Genomic DNA, 8,470 nt, shown 5'->3' on the forward strand with positions numbered 1-8,470 from the left:
CTCCACGACGACATGCAAGCTGTGATCGATACCAAAGGATCCATCACAGACCCAATCCACGTCCGGACCGGGGTCAAACAGGGCTGCATCATCGTGCCAACGCTCTTCTCAATCTTCCTCGCTGCAATGCTCCATCTCACACTGCTGGAGTGGAACTAAACTACAGAACCAGTGGGAACCTGTTCAACCTTCGTTGCCTCCAGGCCAGATCCAATCCTCTGTCGTCAAGCTGCAGTACGCGGACAACGCTTGCATCTGCGCACATTCAGAGGCTAAACTCCAATTCATAGTCAACATCTTCACCGAAGAGTACGAAAGCATGGGCCTTACACTAAACATCCATAAGACAAAGGTCCTCCACCAACCTGACCCCACCACACAGCACTGCCCCCCGGGTCATCAAGATCCATGGCGCGGCCCTGGTCAACATGGACCACTTTCCATACCTCGTCAGCCTATTATCAGCAAGGGCAGACATCGACGAAGAGGTTCAACACCGTCTCCAGTGCACCAGCGCAGCCTTCGGCCACCTGCGGAAGAGAGTGTTCGAAGATCAGGCCCTCAAATCTGGCAACAAGCTTATGGTCTACAGGGCTGTAGTGATACCTGCCCTGCAGCAGGAGCAGCGAGAGGGGCGAAGGAGCTGTGAGAGACTGTGGAGGGATGTGATCGGGGCCCAGGGGAGGTGTGAGTTCGGGGCCAGGGGCCCAGGGGCAGCATGGACCAGGCCATACTGCGATATGTTCGGGTTCTTCATTCGAAACACCTGTGAACTCATCCTTTTTTTGGCATGGAAGCAAGTCATCCTCATTTCGAGGGACTGTCCTCCTGTATGGCTCAGAGACATGGACCATATACAGTCGACACCTCAAATCGCTGGAGAAATACCACCAACGATATCTTCGCAAGATCCTGCAAGTCCCCTGGGAGGACAGACGCACCAATCAGGCCAATCAGGCCAACATCCCCAGTATCGAAGCACTGACCACAGTCGACCAGCTCCGTTGGGCAGGCCACATTGCCACTCTCACTGCAAGTGGGTTTTCTACTACCAGCTGCTGCTGCCTCATGATGGGTAAATTATGCAGCATACAGCACATAACAGAGAACTGACTGACAATCTCAGGGGATTGTCCAGACATCGGAAACGCTGTTTCAAGATGCCAATGGTCCTCTCTATTATGCTGCGCATTGCAATGTGCGACATGTTGTATTCCCGGTCACCTTCCATCCGGGTTACATATATGGGTGTCATGAGCCAGGTGGCGAGTTCGTACCCTTTGTCTCCCAGCAGCCAGCTCTGCCCTTCTGGCTGCTGCTGAAACATGGCAGATATAGCGCTCTCGCATAGGATGAACACATCTTGGGTGCTCCCAGGGTTTCTTGCATCAACTGACACATGATGCGATGCATGTCGGCACACACGAGCTGCACATTAACAGAAAGGAAGTCTTTTCTGTTCCTGTACATCTCAGAATCTTCCAAAGGTGCTAGCAAGGTGATGTTGGTACAATCAATACAGCCCCATACCATTGGGAAGTCAGCAATCCTGGAGATGCTCACAGCTCTTTCACGCATTGCCTGGGCAGTCATGGGGAACTTTATGTAATCATTCCTCTGAGCATATAGTGCAGCAGTCACCTGCCAAATGCAGATATGTGTTGCATGTTGAGAAATGGCGCACACATCCCCAGTTGTGGCCTGGAGTGATCTAGATGCAGAGAAGGAAGTGCAGCTGCAACCTTCACTTCAACTGAGAAAGCAGTCCTCCTGACGCTTCTCGGTTGCAGGTCTGCTTTCACCGACTCACAGATCTCAGTTACAACTTCTTTGTGGAAACGCAGCCTTCTCACACAGTCTGCATCACTCAGGTACAGGTATGAATGACTGTCTCGATATACCCGACGTGGGTAAGGCCTCCTGGCCATCATCCTACGTGCTCTGAGGTTCTTCATGCTTGCACGAGGTACGGCACTGTCAGTATTGGCCCCATGATTAAATTGTATCTTTGCAAGAAGCTCAAAACAGCAGGACAAGCTTCTTTGTTCTCTCTCTCCCCAACGTCGGCGCCCTAGTATGGACCACACCCAGATCTGCGCATGCACAATAGGCTTGCTTAGAACGGAAAGCTAGGCATTCAAATGAGGACATTTGGGGCAACCAAATCTAATGCAATTCTTTAATTTTAAATGTTTTTCAAAGTACCAACCCACCACCGACCGAACGTCTCTTCACTGGGCTCGAAGTCCGGCCGGCAGAATCGCTCTCTCGCCCGGACACAGGGGCTCGGCAAACACTCACCAACCCTGGCTTTCTTTTGATGCTGCTCCATAATGTAAGGGTTCTCATCCCTTCAGTTCAGCTTCCACACAACCCCACCCGCCTTGGGCTTCTTTTGAAGTTGAACCCTGAGCCCGTGTGTCCAAGCGAGGGACCGATTCTGCCGGCCGATGCTCCGACCCTCGAGCCCAGTTTGGAGACGTTCGGTGGTGGCATGGCACTTTGAAAAAAATCCAAAATTAAAGAATTGCATTAAACTTCCACTTTCTGCATTTTAAGTTTGAAAAAATTAATCTTCATGATGTATATTTAATGTGTTCTTGAATACTTCCAAAACTTCGCCTTAAAACAATGGCGTCTTTCTGCATCGATTTTTAATGCGCTGGCTTTTCTTAAGTGCCCAGCAGGTTTTTTGGGAGTGGTCACATACGCTGTCCTCGGAAAAATGTAAGTTGGCCAAACTTGCGTAAATGTGAAAAATTGGTGCAGACATCAGGTTACGTCCCCTACAATGCAAAATAGAACTAACCTAAAAAAAATCGTAACTGAGTTGCACTGGCGCACAATCTTTGGGGAAACTTGGATATTTTAATTTAGGCCAAAAAAAGCGGCGTGTGCCAAAAAAAACGGCACAGATCATTGGGGGAAATTGAGCCCCATGAAACTACCGGATTGTCAAAAAAACCATCTCGTTCACTAATGTCCTTTAGGGAAGGAAGTCGGCTGTCCTAACCTGGTCTGTGTTATATATGTAAACTTGTATTTACTCTGTACAGCCACCAGAGGGCTCATCCCCTGGAGTCCCAAGGGATCTCATATTTTAAGGAAGCTTCACAGGTTGGAGGGGCACTCTGGAGACCTGCAATAAAAGACTAAGATCACACTTTACTTTGAGCTCACAGTGTTCAGTCTGACTCTTTCTCCATACACTACAACTGGCGACAAGATACAGATAGCGAACCCAAAAATGCAGAAAACAGTGGGCATCCTGGAGAAATTCTCGGAGGGAGATGATTAGGAAACTTTTATGGAGCGACACGATCAATACTTCGTGGCCAACGAGCTAGATGGGGAAGAGAATGCTGCCAAATGAAGGGTGATCCCCCTCACCGTCTGTGGGACACCAACGTATGGCCTCATGAAGAATCTGCTCACTCCAGCGAAACCCACGGACAAATCATACGACGATTTGTGCACACTGGTCTGAGAGCATTTGAACCTGAAGGAAAGCATTCTAATGGTAAGGTATCGGTTCTACACCTACAAAAGATCTGAAGGCCAGGAAGTGGCGAGTTATGTTGCCGAGCTAAAACGCCTTGCAGGACATTGCGAATTTGAAGGACATTTGGAGCACATGCTCAGAGACTTTTTCATGCTTGGCATTGGCCACGAAACCATACTTCGCAAACTTTTGACTGTAGAGACCCCAACCTTGAGTAAGGCCATAGCGATAGCCCAGGCATTCATTGCCACCAGTGATAATAGGAAGCAAATCTCTCAGCACACAATTACTGCTACAAGTACTGTGAACAAAGTGATGTTGATTTAGAATCATAACGTGCAGGGCAGGTCACACATACCTGCAGCTACACGTCCGCAAATATCTCAGAGTTCACCATTAAGGGTGATGAGTGCAAGGCCATTGTTGCTGCGGGGGTGATCATCGTTTCCATTCATGCCGATTCAAAGAGTACATTTGCAAGGGCTGTGGAACAATGGGACACCTCCAACGAGTGTGCAGGTGAGCTGCAAAGCCTGTTAAACCTGCAAACCACCATGTTGCAGAGGAGGAAATATCCATGGGGGATCACGACGAACTGGAGCCTCAGATTGAGGAGGCAGAGGTACATGGGGTGCACACATTCACCACGAATTGTCCCCCGATAATGCTGAATGTTGAATTAAATGGACTCCCGGTATCAATGGAGCTGGACACAGGCGTGAGTCAGTCCATCATGGGCAAAAAGACTTTCAAAAGGTTGTGGTACAACAAGGCCTCAAGGCCAGTCTTAACTCCAGTTCGCACGAAACTAAGAAGTTACACGGAAGAACTGATTCCTGTAATTGGCAGTGCTACCATAAAGGTCTCCTACGATGGAGCGGTGCACAAGCTACCACTCTGGGTGGTACCGGGCGATGGTCCCATGCTGCTCGGCAGGAGCTGGCTGGGAAAGATACGCTGGAACTGGGACGACGTCCGAGCGTTATCGCCCGCTGGCCACACTTCGTGTGCCCAGGTCTTAAACAAATTTCCTTCGCTGTTCGAACCAGGCATCAGGAAATTCCAAGGAGCAAAAGTGCAGATCCATCTAATTCCGAGGGCGCGACCCATCCATCACAAGGCGAGAGCAGTACTGTACATGATGAGAGAAAGGGTAGAGATCGAGCTAGACTGGTTGCAAAGAGAGGACATAATTTCCCCGATTGAGTTCAACGAGTGGGCCAGTCCTATCGTCCCAGTCCTCAAGGGAGATGGCACTGTCAGAATCTGTGGCGATTACAAAGTAACTATCAATTGCTTCTCCCTGCAGGACCAATACCCACGACCAAAGGCCAATGACCTCTTTGCAGTGCTCGCGGGAGGAAAGACGTTCACGAAGCTGGATTTGACTTCAGCCTACATGACGCAGGAACCAGAAGAATCATCGAAGGCCCTCACCTGCATCAACATGCACAAAGGTATTTTTATTTATAACAGATGCCCGTTTGGAATCTGATCGGCAGTGGCGATATTCCAGAGGAACATGGAAAGCTTACTGAAGTCGGTCCCGTACACCATGGTCTTCCAGGACGACATCTTGGTCACAAGTCGGAACACAGTCGAGCATCTGCATAACCTGGAGGAGCCTCTTCGTCGACTCAACCGCATGGGGCTCAGGTTAAAACCCTCGAAGTGCGTTTTCCTGGCACCTGAAGTGGAGTTCCTGAGAAGAAGGATTGTGGCAGATGGCATCAGGCCCACCAACGCGAAGACGGAGGCAATCGAGAATACACCGAGGCCACAGAACGTGACAGAGCTGCGGTCGTTTCTGGGACTCCTGAACTACTTTGGTAACTTCTTACCAGGTCTCAGCACACTGTTAGAACCACTACATGTCTTCCTATGAAAAGAGGACAAATGGGTTTGGGGCAAAAGCCAAGAAAATGCCTTTGTAAATGCGAGAAAATTGTTATGCTCAAGCAAATTGCTTGTGTTGTATGATCAATGTAAGCGTTTGGTGCTAGCATGTGATGCGTTGTCATATGGCGTCGGGTGTGTATTGCAACAAGCTAATGATTTCAGGAAACAGCAACCGGTTGCTTATACATCCAGGAGTCTGTCTAAGGATGAGAAAGCCGACAGCATGATTGAGAAAGAAGCGTTAGCGTGTGTCTATGGGGTAAAGAAAATGCATCAATACCTGTTTGGGCTAAAATTCGAATTGGAAACTGACCATAAGCCACCTATATCCCTGTTTTCCGAGAGTAAAGGAATAAATACCAAAGCATCGGCCCACATCCAGAGATGGGCGCTCAGGTTGTCCGCATACAACTACGCCATCCGCCACGCCAGGCACAGAAAACTGCGCCGATGCTCTCAGTAGGCTGCCATTGCCCATCACGGGGGTGGAAATGGCGCAGCCCGCAGATCTAGCCATGGTTATGGAAGCATTTGAGAGTGAGCAATCACCCGTCACTGCCCGGCAGATCAAAACCTGGACAAGCCAGGTCCCCTTATTATCAAGTCAAAAGCTGTGTGCTTCACGGGAGCTGGTCCAGTATCCCAGTGGAAATGCAGGAAGAGATAAAGCTGTTCCAGCGGTGCAAAGATGAAACGTCTATACAGGCAGACTGCATTCTGTGGGGCAATTGATTAGTGGTCCCCAAGAAGGGCAGAGACACCTTCATCAATGACCTCCACAGTAACCACCCAGGCATCGTAATGATGAAAGCGATAGCCAGATCCCACATGCGATGGCCCGGTATCGATGCAGACTTAGAGTCCTGCGTTCACAGATGCAATACATGCTCGCAGTTAAGCAATGCACCCAGGGAGGCGCCGTTAAATTTATGGTCTTGGCTCTCCAAACCGTGGTCTAGGGTGCACGTCGACTATGCAGGCCCGTTCTTGGGTAAAATGTTCCTTGTGTTTGTAGATGCGTACTCCGAGTGGATTGAATGTGAGATAATGTCGGCTAGCACGTCCGCTGCCATTATTGAAAGCCTGCGGGCCATATTTGCCACACACGGCCTACCTGATAGCCTGGTGAGTGACAACGGGCCATGTTTTAACATGCTGAGTTCAAAGAATTCATGACCCGTAACAGAATCAAACATGTCACATCTGACCCGTTTAAACCAGCATCCAATTGTCAGGAGAGAGAGCAAGGCAAACCATCAAGCAAGGCTTGAAGAGGGTAACTGAAGGCTCACTGCAGACTCGCTTATCCCAAGTCCTGCTTAGCTACTGCACGAGACCCCACTCGCTCACTGGGATCCCACCTGCTGAACTGCTCATGAAAAGAGCACTTAAGACAAGGCTCTCGTTAGTTCATCATAGAAACATAGAAACATAGAAAATAGGTGCAGGAGCAGGCTATTCAGCCCTTCTAGCCTGCACCGCCATTCAATGAGTTCATGGCTGAACATGAAACTTTAGTACCCCCTTCCTGCTTTCTCGCCATACCCCTTGATCCCCAAAATCTTTGTTTAATTAAGCAATTACCAGGAGTGGAGTACGAATCCACGCGGGTATAAACCCATTGGATCTTAAGCCCAACGCCTTAACCACTCGGCCATCCTGGTCCCGTTAGCATGATCTACATGAACAGGTAGAGAGCAGGTGGCTTCAACAATAGCGCAAATGTGTAACGCGAGATTGAAATCAATGATCCTGTATTTGTATTAAATTATGGACAAGGTCCCAAGTGGCTTCCCGGCACTGTCGTGGCCAAAGAGGGGAGCTGGGTGTTTTGTGTCAAATTTTCAAATGGACTCATTCACCGGAAACACTTGGACGAAATTAAACTCAGATTCATGGACTATCCTGAGCAACCCACCTTGGACCCTACCTTTTTTGATCCCCCAACATACACACCAGTGGCAACCGGCACCACGGTTGACCACGAAGCTGAACCCATCATCCACAGCATCCCTGCAGGGCCCAACACACCAGGCAGCCCAGCAAGGCCAGCTGTATAGCAGCCCAGCGAGAGCCCAACAATTGATTCAACAACATCAGCTTTCACACCAAGATGATTCACCAGGGGAAGAAGGGCCCCAGATCGACTCACATTGTAAATAGTTACACTATTGAATTTGCGGGGGAGTGTTGTTATATATGTATACTTGTATTTACTCTGTACAGCCACCAGAGGGCTCACCCCCTGGAGTCCCAAGGGATCCTAGGTATTTAAGGAGGCTTCACAGGTTGGAGAGGCACTCTGGAGACCTGCAATAAAAGACTACGGTCACACTTTACTTTGAGCTCACAATGTTCAGTCTGACTCTTTCTCCATATACTACAGTCTGGCCCATATGTGACTCTGGACCCACAGCAATGTGGTTGACTCTTAACTGCCCTCTGAAATGGCGGCTCTGGACCACTTTCTCAGGGGCAATTAGGGATGGGCAATAAATGATGCACTTTCCACAGGGGCAATTAGGGATGGGCAATAAATGATGGACGCCCACATCCCAGGAACGAATGTTAAAAAACATACAAAAAATGATGGACGGATAAAGACCCTCTGGTCCATCGAGCTTGTCCCTCATAATTGTGATACACAAGGTATCGAAATATATACACCCCACCCTACCCGAAACCTTGTGATTTCCCGGGAGAGGCAAAAAACAGATAAAAACCCAGAGCCAAGTTGATGGGGGGGAGGGTTTATTGGATATACCTCTCCGACCCATCTAGGCGATCGATGAGCAAGGGTCTAATGCTAAAACATCAGTGTTCTCGATCAGGCCAACATCCCCAGCATCGAAACACTGACAACACTCGATCAGCTCTGTTGGGAAGGCCACATCGTCCACATGCCCGACACAAGACTCCCAAAGCAAACGCTCTACTTGGAACTCCTACACAGTAAGCAATCCCAAGGTGGGCAAAGGAAACATTTCAAGGACACCCTCAGAGCCTCCTTGATAAAATGCAACATCCCCACTGACACCTGGGAATCCCTGGCCAAAGACCGCCCTAAGT

At 49.2% G+C, this 8,470-nt stretch overlaps 1 non-coding gene across 1 annotated transcript; it reads right to left on the reverse strand.

Annotated features, from left to right (window-relative positions):
- Positions 1-6,982: 6,982 nt before the first annotated feature.
- trnal-uaa (transfer RNA leucine (anticodon UAA)) lies at positions 6,983-7,065 on the reverse strand. The gene has a single exon. It is a non-coding gene; the product is annotated as a tRNA-Leu (tRNA).
- Between the last annotated feature and the right edge of the window lie 1,405 nt (positions 7,066-8,470).

This window comes from Pristiophorus japonicus, chromosome 2, assembly GCF_044704955.1.
Source record: "Pristiophorus japonicus isolate sPriJap1 chromosome 2, sPriJap1.hap1, whole genome shotgun sequence".
NCBI classification, from domain to species: domain Eukaryota; kingdom Metazoa; phylum Chordata; class Chondrichthyes; family Pristiophoridae; genus Pristiophorus; species Pristiophorus japonicus.